Here is a 22,556-nt window from a genome sequence, read left to right as displayed (position 1 = left end):
TCTAATGAAGCAATTAAAGTGTCTTAACTGCAGCACACATTCAGTAATCCAGTATTTATTGACACATTGCATGTTTTGAACTCTGTGTATTGTTTTCATTTTGTTCTCAGCAGTGTCAGATCAAAAGCTTATGCTTTACCTGTGTCAAAGAGACAGTTGCACACATACTGTGTTGTGTTTACCGTGTAATTTGGCAGTAGATGGGGTTTTTGGGATGCTCTCCTGATCCCCATCCTCCGTCCTGCTTCCATCCCTGGAGATGTTTCTGTGCGAGAGGGATGAGAGCGGCTTTCTGCTAAGCTGGACTGTGTGATTTGTGCTTTAGTGTAGGTGGTATTGTTGTGGAGAAGTTTACAGTAGTTGTTTGTGTCTTGTGTGTCATAACTTATAAACAACATACTGTATTGACCCTGCTGTGCAGTCAGAGTTGGCAAGAGATTTATTTCTGTAGTAGTATATTGTACAAGAGAAGCAGAGGGTTTTGACTTTTGCAGTGTTTTTCTCAATATATGACACCAGATCTTTCAGTGAATGACACTAAAGATAATAAGTGGGATCTCAAACATTACTCCAACCACCCCACATCCCAAACGCTGACAGATTGTAGAAAGTGTACAACAGACTGAGCAATGCTTTATCCCTATTCATTCCTCAGACTGCTGCACTTCTAAGAGTAATTACTTGCTGCATCAGTCACTGTGTTGTACGAGTAAAAAGACTTAGATGTCATTCTACTCTGAGATGCCTGAAACTCTTCCAAGCAGACAGCACGCATTTCCCTCAGTGTGAGTCCTAATACATCCTCCTTGATTGAGTTCCAAATTCATTTATTAAAACAAATGTCTCACTGCTCCGATGTTCACTCCTCTTTCCATTAAAACAGCCAGTGTTAAGAATTGAAAACACGGGGAAAAGAAATGGATAAAGAAAAAGGAATTATGTACAAAGCGAGGCACTTAATTTGGTGCTGATGCATTGATTTCTGCATGTTTTCATTTTTCTCATGTCAGACCTGAGGGTGAAATCCAATACAACCAAGCTATGTTAACACCTTGAGGAAGTGAGCTGCTTACACACAGGCTCAGTGCAGCAGGGTATGCAGAGGTGTAGCTAGAAAATAGTATGATCAGTGTTTGTCCTCTGCAAGCTCCTTGATGGCAGAGTTTGGGTTTAAAGCTGACTATATGAACAAATGCAAATAAACAAAGGTTTCTGAATTATTTTATCAAGTCTGAGGCTGCCTCAGAATCTCCCCTCTTCTGAAATAGTCACCTGGGTTCACTTTTGCCATTATTACTCAGTTTGTTTTCTCCTTTATGTTCATACAGTTCATATTTAAATCATTTATTGTGCTCTTTGTGCACCTGGAAACATGCTGTATCAGAGATTATTATCCCATTTCTCTGAACAAGACATTGTGATTACAGTTGTGGTTGACTCAGTTACATTCATTCCCTCTCCATTTTCTCTGAAGTGGAAAAGGTAAATTAAGATAACTGGACTGGCTGATTAGCCCCACCTCCAACTGTTAATTAGGATTAGTGCACTCATGAGATGGTGGTGATAACGATAATGGCTCTGCTGTCTGAAATTAGGCCTAGAGTGTGAGGCATTGTTTTCTGAAGAAAATGCAGCACAAGTTAATTATTTAATGCAGTATGAATTAATGCAACCTTGAAATGCATTATGAAAATTGAGTCAATCCTGGATTGGTGTGGAATGTGGATTACCAGTTACAATTTTAAGCTTGGTTATTTGACTGTAAGCATCACTCTTGATGATTTCTTTTACCAGTTTATATTTGTATGAACTCCAAGCCAGAAAACCTTTTAGAGTCTAGTCAAAAAAAACATCTAACTACAATTGACTGAGCTGCTAGTTTGAAGCCAGAACAGTCAGCAAACTGTGTCCACAGAGCTAATTTCTTTACCTCACTGGGCTTGGGTGATGTGATTACCTTCCACCTCCTAAAACTCTCAAAGTCTTGCTTTGCCGGGTAACTGTAAACGCTGAAAATGAAAGCTGCTGTAATAACCAGGTCTCAAATGATTGCTGGGGGGACAGAAGATAGATAAAAAGTTTCTCTTTCAAATTGTAAAGCTGGTGTTATTCTATAGTTCCCAGCCGAAACTCTGTTTCACTGCTATTGTCTTCACCTTGAGAGTCTGTGTTTGTGTGTGTCAACATGGCAAAATGTAATCCTGGGAACACCTACTGTAGCAGGAACTACCACAGAGGTGGTTTTAAGGACTTTGGCAGGTGTTTATATGTCTGTGTGTGTGTGGACAGATCACCGTGTTAGTGTTGCAAGATGCAGTAAGGACACTTTACTAGTGTGTAGTTGAGTAGGTGTAGTGAGTTCCAGGATGTGTTTGTTCCAACCCATGACTACTGAGTGCTCATATAATAATGTAGGAATGACTACTGAGTAATCATGGGTTGGAATGTCAACATGTTGATGACGTGGTGTGATCCCATAGCCAGATGATCTCTAGTTTCGTCTTGTCAGCAAATTCCATGGAAAAAACAAAACCAACAATGTGATAATCTGTTTCCTAACACTGTACCTACTCCCTACCCTGTCTGCGGCACTCAGCTCCAAGCTCATTGGTTCTTGCTGAAGACGTAATTCTATAAAGATTTCTTTAAAAAGCTCAGTAATTTCCTAAAACAGCTGGATACGGTGAGTTGTAGCAAACAGAAATAATTTTAATTTGTTGGGGACTATTTCAGCTCCAGACTTTTACACATCTGATGCTCTAGTGAGTATTTACAGCAGCACTTCATTGGTGGTTGTGGTCATTTGATGGGATTTGTTGACCAAAAAAAGAATATAGCTGCTAGTGAAAGTCAACACTTACTACAGATGTTTTACAATAAAAGCCATCAACAAAAATAAAGGGATTGCACTCTTTGAACAACTGGATGTGATTTTAAAATGACACAGATTGAGAAAGTGTTGAGATTGAGTTAGTAACAGCAATAGTCAGGAGCAGATCAAAACTCAAGGAAGCTTTTTAATAAAATATCAAATATACCATTAAAACAAGCCAGTTTCACAATAAAGGCTCTAATATAGCACATAAAGTCCAGATTCATGACTCCAAGATGTTACTGAAAATATATTTACAACGACTGTTACCTTATCGATTTTCATTGAAGAGGGACTTTACCTGAAGATACTTGTTGAAATCATTTATTGATGTTTGAGGTATGATTTAAATATCACATGCATTTTTAAAATGATTGATGCCAGAACTGAAGAGGCCTCTTAGTTGAGAGGTGAAACGTCTTCAAGTATCTACAACCAAGTGCAGTTGCCCTCGATTCATCTTTTCTTGGATGATTGATGCCGAATTTAGAAGCAACACTCCTCAGGCATTAATGTAATGTTTTTGAAAAAAATAATTTGTTTTCTCTTCCCTATATGTTTGCTTTCTCCATTTTAGTAAACCCAATTTTCATGCATTTTGCAAACCAATCATATAGGCCCACACACATTTTCAATTTATTATTCAAGCTCAAGGACAGAGTTGTCATGGTGGCTTAGTACTGGCATTAACCCTACAGTTAAATGACTGTCTGAGTTTCCATTAACCTACACAATAGAACCTCCCTGCTAATTTTCACAGCTCCACTTTAGCAATAATTGATATTCATGATGTGTGTTCTCGCAGCTGCCAGTTAAATTCAGTGTACACAGACTCGGGGCTGGTGGGTGGTTTAATCTGCTTGGGGATGTGTGTCATATTTAAGTCAACAAATCAGTCAAATAAGGCAAACTATAGTCGCGTTTTCAATGGGGCGCTTAAGATGTGATTGACTGTATATCAAACCGTGCCATTAATTGTTATAAAATGGGTCGTACGAGCCAATCAGTCTGCTTGGTGATGGATGAGTGCATTCAGCTGCGGCTACAGCTTGGCTACATGAAAATCAAGATGTATATCTCCATTGTATTGTTTTTATATTTGATTTCTTTTCTTCCACAGAAAGGGCTGACAAGAGGAGCATACAGCTTGGCAGCTTACAGGTAGGCCAGCATTTATTTTATCGTTACCCAGATCGCATCACAACATTATATTGAAAGCAAAAGTGATAACAGAATTCAAGCTTAGATAGTGTCACCTACCCTGTGGGAAGATGGTCCGAAAAACTGAAATGAAGAGAAAAAAACACATGGTGTTGTATTGCCACTCTGTGTATGGTGAGCTGCCATGTTGGGGGGGAGTGCTCCAGGTCACTTCCTGTGGTGTTTGAAATGGCTGTGACCAGTATCTGTAGAGATTATTGCCTCTGCAACAGAGGTGGTGAGCAGCATGCAGGGCTTTAAACCCTGCAGTCTTTACACAGACTATGTCTCACTACTGAAATTACCTTGACAAAGATGTGATACTTATACAGGTTTTAGTGCACAGCCTTATAATTATAGACCTGTTCCGTAGTTAATTAGTAAGGTCTAATCCTTCATGGACTCCGTTTGTCTTTAGATAGAGGGTTTTCTGAACCTTTTAACGCATGCACTCTTATTTCTTTCTGAACTCCCATTTAAGCATTTAAACACACTCAACCACTGCTTTTGCCAAGACATTTATAAAGGATTCAGTGAATGGCGTTAAAAGCTCCTTTTCTCCTTCTTTTTTGTTTTTTCATGAACTTACTCACAGTGTAGCTGAACTCCTGAGTTCCCCCTACATTAAATGTAGCATCACATTTGTTGCTTGTGATTCTGAGTTTGGTTATTTTTGTTTTTTTTTACAGCTTCCATTTTAAGAACGAATATTGTGAGTGTCTGTGTGCGTGCGTGACTCATATCTATTTATTTGAAAATTATTATACTGTTTCTTCCGTTCTTTCTTGATACAGTGAGTTTTAGCAAACTTCACTCAAACAGAAGTAATTTGCATTTGTTGGGGACTATATCAGCTCCAGACTTTTACACACTTATGGCAGCAGGACAGTGCATGCCAACTCATGTTCATCTCAGTGAAGGACCGTGTCGCTCAGTGCAGTGGCTCATTCATGTGTTTTGTAATATTTCATTGGCAACAGTGGAGCCCTATGGCACTGAGGAATAACCTCAGGCTTTAGCCACAGGGGAAATTAGAAGAATCACTTCACTTCGTTTTGGCCCTTTCGTTGGATTTGTTGGAAGAAAAAGAATATAGCTGCTGGTGAAAGTCAACACTTTTTTTCTTCTTTTTCTTCCATTAATTTTTATACTAGTAGATGTATTTTGTATCATACTGGCTGTAAAATTTGTAAAATTGTTTTGGTATCATACAAACCTAAACTTAATTTGAATGTCACACATAGAAAGTAAAGAAAATAATCATCTTAAACTCAACTGTCAGCCTCTTGTCACCTATTTCTCTCTTTTACTCCATCCTGTGCTGCAGCTGTGTACTCTATGTAGAGGTTTGACAACTTTTCAAGTTCCACATTATATCCAGCACCGCAGCTGAGTGCCTCTATCCTTGTGTTATTGACAGTCTGAGTAGTGCAAGCCCATTCAGTTAACAAGAAAGCAATCTGTATTGGTTGCCTGTGTACTTCAGGTTGAATAATTCATGAGTTGACCGACTGTCAGCTCAGATTACAGAGTGCAAAAAACTGTACCCTGTGTGGACTGCCAAGGCTGTGTTACATGAAAATGACAGTTTTTGTGTTTATTTTCATGGAGCTATGATGTGCAAAAATCAAAGTGTTATTTTAAATGAAATGCAAGAGATGCAGGACAACCCAGCTGAATTTCTGAATTCTGGATCAGACTTTTCTGGCTACTCAATTTGGCCAAGAATAGCTCAAACACTTCCTTGTTATATCCCTTGAAGACAGCATCTATGTTCTTGCTGCAGCAAACTGGATGTGAAGCAGGTTTACACAGTATCCTCCTAGTTTAAATATTTAGTAATTGCAGTGAAAACATTTGCTATATAAAACTGTGCAATTTGAAACATGGATGCAGTTGTTTTAAGGCTGGGAAATTGACCAATTACGAATCTTTCTCCTTTAAAAGATCTAATCTAGAGATCTAATACCATATCATTCATGTCATGTGTTATATACACTATATTATATCATTTTTAACAAATACATTGTCAGTTCTGGAATAAGTAAACTGAAAATCCCAAGAACAACCAGTGACTTTTAACCAGACATCTAATCAGCCAGTGAGTCCTCACTCCAGGCCAGATGCCTAGTCATGCTCTAATTAAGAAGGACAAACATAAAAGTGAGTCAGCACGAGAAAATAAATGATGTGCTTTCATTAAATGTATCATCGTCACAATTAATGTGACAATTTGTTGTTATAGGGGGTGATATCATCCAGCCCTGCCCTGAAACCAAAACCTCTTTGTACGTGTTGGGAAACTGTAATGCTGTAATGTTATAGCACTCAATTAAAAATATTCTGTGCCCAAACAGAACGTTAGCAGGCATGAGAATCTCAAATGAGTTTCAGTCTTTTTTTCCTGATAAATCCTTCCAGAAGTGACAGATGTGGCCGCTGTCCAGAATGTACAAGCATTTATGTCAGGTGAGCTAGCCTTGCAAACAAATCTGCATTCTCTATTTAACAAATTAGTAGATTATTATTGACACATTTGGCTGACTGACTCGACTGTCGAGTCATTTGTACATCGGAAGCTGGCTCTGCAGAGGAAGCGGCTATTTCACACTCAGTGGTGTTGTCTCCTGTGTGCAGGGTTATGACTGTATATCCAGCACCTCCTCTGCTTTTATATTTTCTGTGCTGACTTGTCTTCATGTTCTTGTGTATGTGTGTCCACTTTTGCCACTTGACTCTCACCTCAGCTGCGAGGAAGTCAAGTTTTCTGAACCTCGGGTCAAGAAATGATGCAGTAGCCTACGCAGTGGTAGCAGAGGATCTAGCTCACAGCATTAAATGACAGATGAGCCTGTCAAGAGGGGCATGTTGCACGTTGTGAGCTCCATGTCTCAGTGCAGGGTCACCTTCATTGTATTTTTCAGGTACTCTGGATTTACCAGTTAGAACAGGCAGCTAAATGTGGTACACTATTCTGACCTAAGAAGCATACGAGCCAATTCAAATGGATTCAATACAGGTATGACTTGATTTATTAAGGTTACTTTGATGATGACATCCAGAGAGAAAAGCAGTGACAGGTGTTTTTATCACATCTGGGTCTGAAAACACACACATCTGTGTGTGCATCCTGTTCATCATTTCCTATTGAGGCAGTGGTTGCCATTTTTTAAATGACTTATAAAAATGTCTTGTTGTGGAGGACACTTCCCTACTTTCTAACTGCACTCAATGTGTCTCAAGGAAAACACACCTCCCTCACTCACAGCTCCAACACATTGTGTCTGCAGTATTGTGAATATACTGTATGCTACTAACTTTATCACTTATCGTAGTCTGGTGTTGCGTAGTGACATGTAAACAGCAGGATTACAGGATTGTGGCTTATGTCAATTTCTGTCTGAGCTTTCTCATACACATTTGTTTCACTCATTATTTTCAACACTTGCAACACAGCAGCTGGTAGCCTTGGGCAGTGATTGGGATCAGGTTGTTGAATGCCTCCCTCTCTCTCTCTCCCTCTCTCTCTCTCTTTCGACAGAGTTTATAGATAACCCATTTATATCCGCGATTTTATTTGAGGCTTTTGTAAAGTGAGTTGTGTGCATCCATCAATGGTGTTGGCTCATGAGTGATCTGATTGTAATGCTGTACTGAGTGGTCTCATGAGAGTTACAATAAGTGAGTAAGTGATTCTTAATCACTGATGAAAAGAAAGGCAATGTCATTGTGCTCACTAAGGTTTTCATGATTATTATTATTGATAAATGTACAAGGTGTTTTAGTTTCATGTAGGTCTACAATGTACAGTTGGTACTTTGAACCAGTGATTGGAAAAACAAACAGCACCTTTTGCTCTAGGAGTAGTGGAGTACTTACTCCTCAGCAGCTCATTATTACCTGGGCTTGTCTCTCACATGCAGAATAAGTATCTTTATTTTTACAGTAGTCACCTCAGGCCTACTACTTCAACCCAGTATTTTTGTAGAACATGCAGTTTTAAGGAGCAATTTGTAAGTTTTGCCATCACTATATAGCTAACGTTAGCATTGACAGCTGTTTACTTAGCAGTCTAGAGGAAACGTTGCGAATTCAGCATCAAACTTCATTCCTTTACTCACAGAGCTGTCTCCAGCAGTGGAATGCAACGTCAATGGTTTTCTACTAAGGTTAGCATGCTCACCAGTTAGCCCTGGCCCGTATCACCCCGTCTCGTCACTTTCCCATAGTGTCTGAGGGCATATTATGACCTCTTATATTATAAAGACAACGGTGGCTGAAGCTCTTGACAAGCCACAGTCACCACCACTCACTCCTTGCAAGAAACCACGTTCAGCGGCAGAGAAAACTTAAAAATAGCCTCTTTAAAATGCTGTTGATTAAGGAATTTAAGCTTATTCCAGAGTCAAACTTGGTATGAATTGCTCTAAATAAGATTGTGTTTGTGAGATGCAGCTATAAAAGGAGATTAAGGCCTCACCAGGGAAAGAGACTATGAGATATTCAACAAACAGACAATAAGAATATACAGTATGCTACTTGATGTAATAAAGTAAAGTATAAGTAAAATCTACAGTGGTGAAAAAATAACATGACAAAGCTTTTATCCCTTATCTAATGGAATCATTCGTTTCTCAGCTTGGTGGATGACTCTCCTCAGTGCATTCAATGAACAAGTCATTATATGTATTTTCCACCCAGACCACAGTGCTCTCTGTATGATAACTGTTTACTTAACTTGTGTGCATTGAGCAGTGAAATAGCTGCAGGATGGGTTTTTTTCTGAAGTGCAGTCTGGTTGTTAGACATTGTGGTTGTACCGTGACTCAGCAAAGGGTGATTAGAAATGTTCAGACAAGATGAAATGTCTATGTTTCACTTTTATCTTTACTATTGATTTTATCTTAGTGGTCACACAGACAACTTATTATTTGCTCAAACAGAATTTATCATCCATACACACACACACACACACACACACACACACACACACACACACACACACACACACACACACACACTGTATCTACTAAATTAAACATCAATATCCAGTTTCTTCTCTGAATGATAAGCTATAGTCTCTATGATTTCACTTGATACAGCTCTGGTGGTTTATATTTACATCATGTCAGTCATAAAATGATGATTTTTTATGAAACTGTTGCACATACATCAAACACTCAAAGATCAGCTGAACTTTACTTTCAGTGAAAGGCAATTACCAAAAATCCCATATGGAAATTCTTCATTCAGCTGTACGCTATCTTATTTTAGCCAAAATTTGTCCATTGTACCCATGACAATAAAACTCCACTTCTCTCAGACAATGTTTAATAAAGGCTTGTGGTGGTGAATGGGATCACTATGATAATTTACCAGTATTACCAGCAGCCCACAGAAGCCATTCGTGACTCTGAGCTAAACTCATTATAGGCTCCACTATGCAATGTTATGGCTTCTCTGAGGAATATTGCCTCCTCCAAAATTACCCACTGATTTTAGTTTCATGGATTGCCATCTTTTAGTGCTTTCCTGATGGGCAGGTTTCACAACCTTGCATCATCATGAGCCAGACTGTAAGCAAATAAAAAAAGAGATTAAAAAAATCAAAGAGAAATAGATGTAGTTATTCCTAAAACTGTGGGAGGTAATAGTTATCATTTGAACACGGAAGTTCTTCAGCTTCTTAGAAGGATTGGAAACTAACATTTCTGATATTATTTGGGAAGGTAAGGTGGCTGAGAGCAGGAACAGGTCCCTCCTCTGGACACAGAAGGAGGTATCCCTCTGGATCTGTTTAATTAGTCACCTACAAGCTCTTCTTAAGCTCCCCTTGTGACATGTATCATCATACTGTACATTACGTAAGTGGCTAATTATAGTGCAAAGGCTGTACACCAAATGGAGAGTGGGACATTTGAAATGAAGCACCCTTAACTTTATTTTATTAATCATATAAATCTGCCATATTTACTGTTGCATAGTCTGCCTCACAGAATGTGAGTAGTGCACAGAAAATCTCAAATAATCACAATGTATTCTGGGTATGATGGGTGTCTACACATGACCTGCTTGCTCCTACTTAAGGAGTCTCTATGTCAGACTGTTTACTTGAGTTGCTGGAGATATGTATTAGAATTTAAATACCAGCATGGTTTGCCTGGAGGGTAAGTGCCAAGGTGAATTTGATGAGGGCAAGTTAAAACAAATAATAGTACAAGGCCTCTCTGGAGGGGAAGGGGGTTGGGGTGGGGGGCTTTCTGTGGGGAGTGGTGTATTCATTCGTGGTGTAGTCATTATTAATATTCAAGCTCTTCTTCATGTGATGTGATGAAATGTAAAAAATAATGTACAAAAACAAAAGAGAAAAAGAAAGAGAGGATAATAACAATATGAAATATAGAAGACAAAAATGCATTTTAAAATAACTATAAATAAAGATAAGTAAATATACAATTCAATAGTAGAAGAAGGAAAAGCAGGCTTGATTTTAAAATCTCAGTTGAGTTTGCCGCACTGATGCAGCAGGGTAAAGTATTTTACAGCAGTACAGCAGGGTAAGAAAATGCTCTGCCAAAGTGTGTAATTTCTTTACTAATCTGTGGACTAAAGAGAGCCTGCATGCAGTGATCTGAGTGTTTGTGGGGAAATGTGATGATGAGCTCTGCAAAGTAAGGAGGTGCAGTTTGTTGTCTGAAATAGCAAGTTGGTGAAGTGAGGACAATTTTATTGGCTTCATTTTGGATTAGATGGTGTTTTGTAATGCTACAGAGTGGAAGGCCACGTTGCAATGATCAAGTCTAAATGAGATGGATGCATGAATGAGAAATTCTGAATGTCTTGACTGTGTTAGAAATGGGTCAACTCAGGCACTGTGGCGTAGGAGGAAGGGATGTTGTTGTTAGTGTTCTTCTCGAATATAATAGAAAAGTCACAGGTGTGTCAGTAGTATTTGACAAATTGGATGCATATTTTTTAGCTCAATAGCCATGATTTCTATTTTGTCTTTGTTTGGGCGGAGGAAATTCTTTGACAAGACAAAATTTAACTGTGTTTGATCAAGTTTAAAGGCATCATGTATATCTCCAGGCAGGATGGGAAAATAAAGCTGGTTTTCATCACCATACAAATGGAAATTTACATTCAGTTGACAGAGGAAGTTTCCAAGTGGGGAGCATGTACAATAAAAAAAAAAAACTGTGGTCCAAAGACAGAGCTTTGGGGTACCCCACATGCAGAGGACATGACGATGAGAGAAAGTTGTTGTAGATAATAGCATGTGTCCTGCCAAGCAAATATGCCACAGATATTAATGTCATGTCCTTTGCATATTGCTACTTTGAGGAAGAGACCATATTATACAAACCATATGTGTTTGTATACTGCTGTAACATTTATCTTGATGTATGTAATGACCTGTAAAGATTGTATTACAGGCTCACCAACATTTGCATGAAGCTCCTTTGTTCAAATGGTTACACTGCTTCTCTGTTTGTTGACTTGCTGCTCTTAAATACTGCTCTTTTATTCAGGTACCCAGTCACCATGGATGCATTGAATTTAAATTTAATTTAATCCTGAATGTCTCCTCCCCGTGTCTTTGATGTGACCTTGTATTGCCCGTCATCCATCATTCCAAAACACAGACATCCTAGATGGGCTTTGGTTCCAGTCTGAAAGGTGGAACAGAGAGGTGGCTTTTCATCCCTGTGCTGAATACTCTTTAGAAGAAATGGAAAATGTCCCAGAGCTCTGTCACTGCTCTTCCTCTCTCTTCCTCTCGCAGAATTTCTAGCATCAGAGCTGCAGAGTTTGAATTCTGTTTCTGAAGAGAAATGTATAAGGCAGTATTGAGGGTAGCATTTGTGTTGTTAAGGGCTGAAATATTACACAGTGTATATTGGTTTATCATACAGGGTCCAGAAAGACAACCATGTTTCTGAGTTATTTATAACAGCAGGCTCTAGGCTGGCTATTGTTACACATTTCTAGACACAGAATCCTGTTGTGTGTGTCGAAATTTGATAAGATTGATTTTTCAGTGTTTATTGAGTAAAAATCACATTTCACTGTGCAACAAAGTATATTTCATTTCAGTTGAATATTTTTGCACCAAATCTGCTATAACAAATAGAGCTGCATCACGCTCAGTCATTTTATTACACACACACACACACACACACACACACACACATACACATACACACATATATATTTGTTTTTTGTTTTATAATCAGATGCCCTGTGGAATTACATTTTCATGAAACCCTTTGAGAAGACTCCTGTGGGGCGTATTTGGCTTACAAACCTTTGGCTGATAAACATCCTAGAGAGTGTGTCACAGCAAGTTTTGTCCTCACAGGAGCAAGCTTAGCAATTCCCAGCTGGAGTCTGGGGGGGCTCTCAAAGGGTCAGGGCCACAGCAGGGATTGGATGGTGCCAGTGCCATCAGATTTGGTGAAATGCCACAGTGGGAACAAAAGCAAATGAAAGAGCTGTTTTGCCCTTTGATGCTGCAACTGAAGTCGAGGGCTATTGCCAAGAGGCATAGAGGAGGATGAACACAGAGATCACGCTGCACACTGAGACTGTGTGCCACAAAGCGCATTCCCTCACCTTAAGCAGCTGTTTCTCTCTGGCATATCTCAGGGTTGTAATTTGTGGAAATACTGTTATTTTGCGGAAAGCTTGCACATGTTCATGCACACATGTCAGCATTTCTTTAGAGTATGTTTGTGTATATACAGTGCATCAAGATATTTAGCAAATAAGAGGTTAAAATTGGATTTGGGTATGCTGAATTTAAGGTTGCTGAATTTCCATCCCCAGGTTTTATAGACAGTTTGAGATTAACGCATCACAAGAATTTGAGTTCTGATTGTCTCCAGGACACTTCACTTGAACTGGCCCATGCCTAGAAAGCCTCCACTGAGCATAAGTTTATCTAATTTGAATTAAATGAGCTGATATTGTTTTGCCTGTGAGGACAAAGTTCTCATTCGACAAAATCCTCACTAACTAAACATCATTTCCAAAACAAAATGGTGCAGTTATCTTTTTTGAGTTGTAGTTATCAAGTAACCAAGAAAGATAAATACTCTGGGATTTTTCCAGAATAAAATTACTATTATTTATTGTGGCTTCAACATTACATCAAATGAAAAAAAAAACTGTCCAAGTTTTGTGCAATAACATATCAAACTGTAACTTATTATGATTCGTACTTGTATGGTGAGTTTAGTAACCTTGGGACCTTGACTACATTTAGTGTAGAGTGGGTTTTAACAATTTTGTTGTACACAATAATATGCAATGATCGATTCACTTACTGTAAGTGAATCCTTTATCAGAGCTTGCTCCTGCTGCTGCTGTCCATGGTGCTGAAAGCTGCAAGTTTCCTGAAAGCACACTGCAGTTCATTGTCTTATGAGTCCTGTGTTGCTGGGAGACAGTACTTATATGCATGCTTTCAGCTGCTCCGTGTGAGATTGTTTCTTGTCAGTCAGACTGGTTACAGTCCCTGTGTCTGAGAAAGAGATGCTGCTGAATTTAAATTTGTTCATAATTTGTTTCATTTGATTCTCAGTGCATTCCATATCTCCTGAGCAAAGACAAACAAATTATCTAAAATAAAATCTTTTTCTCAAATGGTGCAGCTGCACTTTTATTTCAGTGTTTGCTTGATAAAACAACAACAGCACACGTACAAAAGTATTGATAACCTCAAAACTCTTTTTATATAATGTTTTTCAAAAGTAAAAAGTGATAAGGATAAGTTCAGATGTTTTCAAGTCTGTCGTTGAACAGTCCTGAATTGGCAATGTGTACGTTGAAAGAGTTATTAAAGTTACCATTCCAGATATATAGTGTTATGCGAGGAAGGGGTTAAAATGAAAGGATCATTTTGGTGACAGTATGGAGAGGATGAATGACAAACTCAGATAACTCAAAGTACAGATTATTATTAATTGATTATTCATCTGGCATTACGTTTTGCTAAAGCACAAGACCATGTAATATAATCATGTCACTTCTTCCACCCAAACATAATGACTCTATGATCAGAGAAAGAAAACAGAAAATCTTCACACTGATGAAGCAGGAACTAAAGAATTTCTGGTTTTGACAAAATAACTCACCAATTACCAATAGTGACATCTTAATTTTTGACTGACTAATCAAAACTATAAATACACCAGGCGTTTCAGTGTTAGACATGTGAACATTGTTCTGTGATCCTTTCAAAAAAGAAAAAGTACAGTATTGATATATAATGTTTTTTTATTTATTCATTTATTTTAAACAAGGTTCAGTATTTAGGGCACTTGGAAATAATCTGATCACATAATTTGACGCTTTCTCAGACCGTCTTTCTCACTCTCTTAGATACTTAAATGTCATTAGTTTGCAAAGTGACAGATCATTTGCATAGAACCAGCCCCCAATTAAGTGATGCCATGAAGACAGGAAACAAACAAACACCCCTTGTCTGATGGACAACTTCGCCTTAACAACATCATCTTTATATTCACACCCACATCCTGTTGAACAGTGAACATATGCTCCTGCGAATGGCTCGTCTTTGTTCGTGGACGTTTCTTGAAGTGTAACAACTTTAACTCTGATGGCAGATGCAGAGAAGGAGGGGAAGCCCCAAACAGCCATTACAGGTCATGTCAAGGCTGCTGATGGTGGACAGGCCCTGAGGTCTGAATGGATGATTATTTTGATGAGGCTGCATGATTAGAAATCTCTCCCTCCCTCTTCATATTCCCTGTCTAACCCTCTCATGTGGATAAATCAAAGTCAGCCCCTCACCAAGTCTCTGTTGCTCCTCTCTCTGCAAAGTCATTAATCCAAGGATGTGGCCCACGGGGTTTTCTCCTCCTGCTTGACTCAATAGTTGTTACATGAAAAATAAGCTTGGTTTCTCTCTCCCTTGCCTCTCCTCCACTCTCCACATCTCTCTTTTATTTGTTCTAATGGGCTTCTGCTCCTAGTTTTCACCCCAGAGGATGAGTTACGTGTCCGGCTGGGGCTTTTCACTGGGATTGTGTTGGTGTGTGTGTGTGTGTGTGTGTGTGTGTGTGTGTGTGTGTGTGTGTGTGTGTGTGTGTGTGTGTGTGTGTGTGTGTAGTGGCACTGTATATTGCTACACTGTGCCCTCACTTTATATTGCTCTAAGGGCAGATTCACAGAATCTCCCACTCTGTTGGTGATTTGTTAATTTATATTTCTTCTTTGTCTCTGCTCCAACACGCTACTCATAACTGTAAATGAGGTGTATAAAGAGAGATAAAGTAGGAATAAACTGGGTCTTGTCATGTCTAATCATACTATATATATCCACACCCTTGCTGCCAGTCTTAAACACACACCCTCTTTCTTTTCTCCTCTGTCTCTCTTCTCTCTATCTCCCTAATTTTTTTTTTTTTCATGTGACGCCCCTACCTCCCTCTTCTTCCTCTGTTATCATGGCCTGGAGAGGAGTTGTGAAATTCATGACATCCAGATCTAGAGGGGCTGGGTGATGGAGGACAAGAATAGTCTCCCGAGTTCCTGCTGGAATCTGTCTGTCTTTGATGAGCAAGTTATACAATGTCAGCACCCCCGATAATCTCGCTCTTGCAATTCACGGCAGAGAGAGATTCTCATTTGTTGCATTTGGTTACGGAACAGTAGCTGCCTCAGTGCGGTGGCTGTTTCTGCTCCGTGGCTTTTTAACTATACTGACCATTAACGCGTGCACAACCTGAAATGGAATAATGGACAGTGTCATGAAATTAAAAAAGAGATAAAATCGTTGTTCGTGAGCGAGCGTGTCTCTCCTTCACTCCTGCTCTCTTTTCTCTCTGCCGTGAAGCTCATCATAGGCGGTACACTCTGTTGCTTGAAAGGCAGCGGAGTCAATCTGCTTAAAATTCAAAGTTGTCTGTGTCAAACACGGCTCTCAAACAGCCCCTGAAACACTCAGCAGCTCGAAAGGATGAAAAGTAGTTCCTCTGGCTAACTGCGAGAGGTAGTGTTGCTCCAAGACAACTTAATAAGTCTCATGCTTTCCTTTTCGTTTGACTTCTTCCATCCTGTTTGCCATTCTTGCATAAAACCTGACTGTAGTGAGCATGGTGATAATTCAGTTTCATATGGCTTTTTAATCGCCTTTCAAAATAGAATTGATGAAAGTCATTACTCTAATATCAGGCTTACTACTGATGAGTTTGTGATGCTGCCTTTAAATGCTTGTAGGGTTGTAAATATATCACACTGAGAAAAAGATTAGTAATACTTTTTGAAGCAAAAGTGTGTTTTATCCTGCAGAAAGTTCGACAACAAGGAAATGGAAATATGGTTGTGGGCATTTCAGGCCACTGAGGCAGAGCCTGTTGTCCTTGCGATCTTGTCATGGGTGTAGTTGTGTGCACAGTTGGTAAATATTTTATGTCTGTGTCCTGCTTTGCTGTTCCCACAGGGGAGGAACTGTACTGTGTAATAGCTCCTTAGCCCTTAAGACCGACATTAGAGAAGCTGTTGCTGCGCTTCCAGGTTTACTGACTGTTATCACCTGAAGAGAGTGTGGGTGTTTGGTAGGCTACTCTAAAGAACATTGTGTTTCTGCTGAACTTGCAGTTTATCGGCTGCTGTATATTCCAGTAGTGGGTCAAGACAGCACATTGGTCTGAGTGTCAACTGCAGTTTGAACCTACAGCCCTTTGTGTTTATTCAACCTTTATAGTGGCATGGCTGTAGGGATAGCAATTACAATCTTTCTGTCAGTGTGTCTTTTGGTCAGTCCATCACTTTAGTCCACATTGAAATATCCCAACAACTATTGGCTGGATTGCCATGAAATTTTGCACAGACAATCATGATCCCCGGAGGATGACCCCTATCGACTTTGGTGATCCCCTGACTCTTAACTCTTAAGGACTGTCCACACCAAGAACAGTAACTGTAACGATAATGTGAGCATCTTCTCTTTTGAACGATAATGTTCTGTAAACAGAGGCGCCAAGTAAGCGCTGCACGCTCCAGCTGTGGCGGAGCAAAACACAAAACACTTACCACTGACTCTGCATCCCAGATGTTCTTCTTGTTAGTGTCTTCATAAATACTGTTTGTTGTATCAAATGGGTGGGTTTTTTGAACCTCACTGATGAGGTGTTGACCTGTTAGCCAGGTGTTATGCTCACCTTGTGAGACAGTAGGTCCGGGTGACGGGCTAAATCAGCTCCGGTGGGTGCGGCGGGCTGGCACACAAAGGCGGTGCTCGGCGTCTTGACGCAGTAACGTTATTATTAATAAGTAGAACACCTGCCTGTGAATTCATATGCATGTTGAGGGGATGTCTGTGTTTCTATCGTTCATCAAATTTCTCTGAAAATGATCCCAACGATATTGTTCGCCACCGTCATTATAGAGGCGGTGTGAACTTAAAATGATATATTTATAGTTATCATTCTTGTTTGCATATCAGCGACTGTATGTCAGGGAGTGAACTACGGTGGTGATCTGTTCTGACTGACATAATATCAACTGCTGTATGAACCACAAGACTATTATAAGCCTCTTTGTGATTTGTCTATATCATATTGCTCTTGTCAAATACAATGTACTGTAGACAAAAAAATCTATTTTGTTTCTAACCACATCAATATTAATAATGTTCCATACCACATTTTGTGTGTGACAATTCTGTTTATGAAATTATTATGTCCAATATAATATTATATAATAGATAATAATAATATCTCTATATATTCTTCTTTTCTCCTGACAAAATATTTATCATTTTCTGGTAGATGTAGTGTTTGGATAACAAGCTTCTTTACTCTGTGTCAGAACTCTGTCTCTTGCTCTGGAGGTAGTTTGTTAGCAAAGTATTTATCTACCGCTTCTGCAGCAGTGTTTGATGGTGGGCTGAACCCCATCTCACAGAGGGCAGCCTGTCATTACTGTCCCCCCCTCCTCCCATTGCCAGTCAAGTCCTCAAAGTCAAGGCTGCCCTGCTTTAGGAGAGCTCTCCAGCCGGCCTGCCACATCTACTGACATAGACTAATTACACCAAAATGCCCTTTCCCTTTCACCTGCCTCACACAAATTACTCTGGGTATACAGCTGTTTTTTTCTCTTCCCACACCCTCGCGAAGGACATCTTTTGAGGGACACGAGGGAAAAGCAACAGTGAAAAGAGCTTTTGAAACTGTATTACTGTAGCGACAATAACAAGTTTGTCAGCAGAAGTCTGGCTCTGGAGAATCATTCTGTCAGAGGCATGACGTTTCAGTATCATTATCAGGACAAGCCGACTGGAAAGCAGGGGCAGCCATTTCTGCCCACCTTTTCTTAAAATACAAAAAAGATCTGACTGAGGGAGGATGCTAATTTTTGCCTGTGAACTGGAACAAGAAAGTACATTTGAATACTTTTTCGGTATAATGATAAAACTGCATAAAAAGCTGTCAGATAAAATAACAATTAAATGTATATAAAAGGCTAACAAAGACTAAAACAATGAAGAAATCACATACGTAATATGCAAAGTGTCCTAATGGTCCAGCTTCAAGACAATCAAATCCTAAGAGACTGACCCAGCTCTGCTGAGACGAGATCTTTAACTAGCATTCAGACTCAAATATTTTTGACATCAACACGGAGGTCATGACCTGCATATACTGTATCAGATACAATCCATATTGTAAGTTTAAGCCGATTTTTAGAATACATGATTAGTTGTTTTAATTTGAGAGACAGAAAAGTCAGATCAGAGGACAATCACTATCAATATCAATCAGTATAGGAGCTGGATATTCATGGCACATTCCTACGTCCTCTTCCCTAAGCTTCTGATTTGATTTATAGCCCGTGTCTGGCCCGAGTCCACTCAGACCTAATAGAATCACAAAAGGTTGACTGGGGTGTCATCAGGGCACCCTGACATTAACACTGATGTGTAGGGGGGACAAGAGGACAATCAATGCACTTGAACCAGACAGGGCAGAGAAGAATATACAGTCCCGTCACAGCAGAAACTTAATGATATACTCTGATAAACAGTATATAAGACAGGCAGGGAGAGTGGGCAGCCAGATGAACAGAGAGGACATGAAAGGAGAAAAGAGCAGAGGGAAGGACGGAGAGAGAGAGCGAGAGAGAGACAGAGGTGAAATGGAGAGGAAAGAAAATGTGAAGAGACAAGAAGGAGGTGATATCAGAGGAGATGTGAGATTGTCCTCTCTTGTTTGACCATAAGCAGACACATGCTCTGCCAGCAGATTGACGATGATATCACTTTCCACACATCTTGGTGTAGTTGTCACATTGACACATCTCTCCATTTGATTTATTCAAGTTCAAGAGACATTGAGCTGATATCAGTGGTAAAATACTACATGTCCTTCCCTGATCAGTGTCATCACAGCAAAATGTTTGAACCTCGGCTACGGAGCTGGAATTGCCAGGTAGAAATAGGTCAGGCAACATGAGAGACTTACCTACATCAGATGATCGTTTGCTTCACCCTGTTGTCATAATGTTGGACAAAATTATTGCAGATCTATTTGGCCCTCTCAGATGATGACACTCACATATGCCCTGTTTCGACAAAATCATCAGGTTCAAAAATGGGACTCCAGCGACAGCCAAATGAAAATGAAAAGGAGTGTGTCTGATGTGAGCTGGCACGGCGCCTTGGCATCGCAACTCCAGCGCAATGCAAAACTTTCTGCCAGATCGCTGAACCCCCCTCAACGGTATACAAAGAGAAAGAAACCAGTCCTGAACATTGGCAGCATGCCACTTTCTGAAGAACTAAATAAACTGTTCAAAGTCTATAATTAAAAATCTGCTTAATATTATACAGAAATGATTAAACTATCATATCATAACTGAAGTTTCACAGCTGCTGCCTCTGTCATGTCATGAACTAGATGTTTGATTTCAATGTTGAATCCTTAGTCATTTTCAAAATGAATATACCGTACTCTGGCGTATTGTGCTAAAAAAAATGTCAAATGCAGTAGAGCTGTACGATAAGTCGATTGATCAATTACCTGATCTATGTAATGTAATGTAATGGTAACTAAACTTTTGGTCGTAATGCCTCCGTGCCGGCCACAGCCAGAGCCGGAGATGTTATGTTTTCAGATTGTCAGTCCCATTCTCGTGACCCCGATATCTCAGTAACTCTTCAGCAGAACTCCTCAAATTTGGCACAAACATTCACTCGGACTCAAAGATGAACGGATTACATTTTCGTGGACAAAGGAAGTTCAAGGTCACGGTGACCTCACATTCTTTCATTTCATTACTCCTGGCACACAGTGATCTCACAAAAAAACGTTTTTGGCCATAACTCATAAATGCAAACACTAATAATGACATAGTTTAATCAGATGTCTATAAGGATGAAATTAAGTAAGTTTTATTTCCAAATGGTCAAAGGTTAACTTCACCGTGACATCATAATGTTCTGTAAAAACACTTCTGGTCATTATTCAGTGCTGTAACTCAGGAAACGGAGATTGTGATCATATTTCCTGCAAAGCATGCAACCATAATTCTAGTTTTTCAAGTTTCAAGCTTCTTAAATGTGGGAATTTAATGTTCTTTTTCATTTATGATAGTAAACTGAATATGTTTGAGTTTACACTGTTTGTTTAATAGAGCAATAGGCTGTTTCAAGGCATCACCTTGGGGGATTATAATGGGTATTTTTCACTATTTTCTGACATTTAAAATGATCAATCTAAAATCGTTGGCACAGTAATCAATAATGAAAATAATTGTAGGTTGCAACAAAGGTCCAAAGCAGAAAAGAAATCTGGTCTTTCCCTAACCTTTATGTGCTGTTACCTCTACATGCCTATTTTCCACAAGAACCATTCTTGATTCACATGATCGCTTGCCAGAGTTGAACAGCAGAGGGAAGTTGCCCTCATGGGACATGGTTAGGAAATTTAAGTATTTCATGCTTTTTTCCTGCTGGAAATGAGACAGAATTAGTCAGAACGGTGTCAGAGAAATCATCCTGTTTGATTCCAGAACGACAGGACAACAGGACAGCCGGACCTTTCTTTTAATCTGGCAGCTACTTAGTCAGAGAGCACAGAGGAGGCACAAGGAGGGAGGGTCGGGTGTGTGTACGCACACAAAATACTCTCAGACAAAACACACACACACATACTCAGTGAGGGCTGAGACAGGGAGCGAGGAGAGAAGAGAAAGAGTAAGGGGTGTAGAAAGAGAGGAGAGGTGCATAGAGAAACAAACAGAGATAGGAAGAGGAAGAAGTATGGCTGTTATTCTGTAGCACTGTGTTGTAAACTGCACTGCCAAACCTGCACGCCCCTGGGACGTGTCATCAGCCGCTCAGCAGGATGCCTCAGAGGAAAAGGAGTTTCACATTTGGAGCTTACGGAGGGTAAGATAATAGAGAATTAATCCCTCTGAGTGTACAGTGCAATTTAGAATTTGCAAGCTTTGTCTGCTATTGTAAAACTACAGGGCAGCATTTGCGTACCTGTTGCATCTTGTTACCAACCCAGCTGACGTGTCGTGAGGGGAAGATGAGAGGCTGCTCAGGCTGTTGCACTGTACCTGCTTAGCTACTGCAGAACTAGGCTGTAAGCACAGTGAAATCCTTGTTTACAATTTTTTACCATTAATAGTGAATAACTGTTGAGATGCTGAAATAATTAGATCAGTGTATTAATATGTGAAAGTTAGACAAACTGTTTCTGGCATGTGATTGGCTCATCAGGATGATGTTTTTCTGAGACTTGACAGAAGTTGCTGGTCAGACAGTGCATGTATGATAGTCAGTAAAAGCAATACACTGGTGGTTTGAGTACATTTGTCAGTCCATTAGTGATAAATAAATGAATCCAGAGATGATTAAGACATAAGGGGGTTTTTGATTACTGCTGAAGTGCTGCCTTTTTTCCTTTGGGTGAAACAAACACATTAAGAAATGCTGTGTCATTCTCAGGAAAACAATTAAATGCTGGGAATATTGAGTTATGGTGCGATTAAGGATTCAATTAAAGGCTTATTTAGGTAGTGTATATCACTCTGAGGGAAACAAAAGGGAGCAGTTAGCATCATCTTCACTTTAATGGCCGTGAATAACTTAAATATCTCATCAGCATGGTGTAAAAGAGGAATTGCTCTTTTGTAGCAGTCACAATGTGAATCTTTCAGATGTGCTTCACAATGCATTAAATTTCATGAGCCAATGAAATTATTTTTACTCTTGTGTTTTGCAGCTTGTGGGCTCTGCCAAGTCTGCTTAGAAAACACTCATGAGGCTCACTTTGACATATCTGTAGTAGAAGTCAGGTTGAAAGCTAGCCTGTGTGCACATGCTGATACCGCCAACCACTGTAGGGCACGGAAAACAACATTTTTGGAACAGCAACAACCACTTTGTACCAAGATGTGCAATGAGATTCTAGGAGTAGCAGTCCAAAATAAAGCGTAGTGGTAT

At 39.6% G+C, this 22,556-nt stretch overlaps 1 protein-coding gene across 2 annotated transcripts in view; it reads left to right on the top strand.

Moving 5' to 3' along the window:
* LOC111233530 (rap1 GTPase-activating protein 1-like) overlaps window positions 1–22,556 on the top strand; it is a 97,432-nt gene that overhangs the window by 18,601 nt on the left and 56,275 nt on the right. The window contains exon 2 of one of the 2 annotated variants that reach the window (XM_022761364.1): window positions 3,993–4,033. The gene's annotated coding sequence lies outside the window, so the exon portion shown is untranslated. Of the gene's footprint in view, window positions 1–3,992; window positions 4,034–21,462; window positions 21,492–22,556 lie in introns of those variants that run through there. The other variant, XM_022761365.1, reaches the window with a different exon arrangement.

The sequence above is a fragment of the Seriola dumerili genome, unplaced genomic scaffold, assembly GCF_002260705.1.
Source record: "Seriola dumerili isolate Sdu_G_001 unplaced genomic scaffold, Sdu_1.0 BDQW01000409.1, whole genome shotgun sequence".
Classification (NCBI taxonomy): Eukaryota; Metazoa; Chordata; class Actinopteri; order Carangiformes; family Carangidae; genus Seriola; species Seriola dumerili.
The sequence above is the reverse complement of the archived record's forward strand: the minus strand, read 5'-3'. Positions and strand labels throughout refer to the sequence as shown.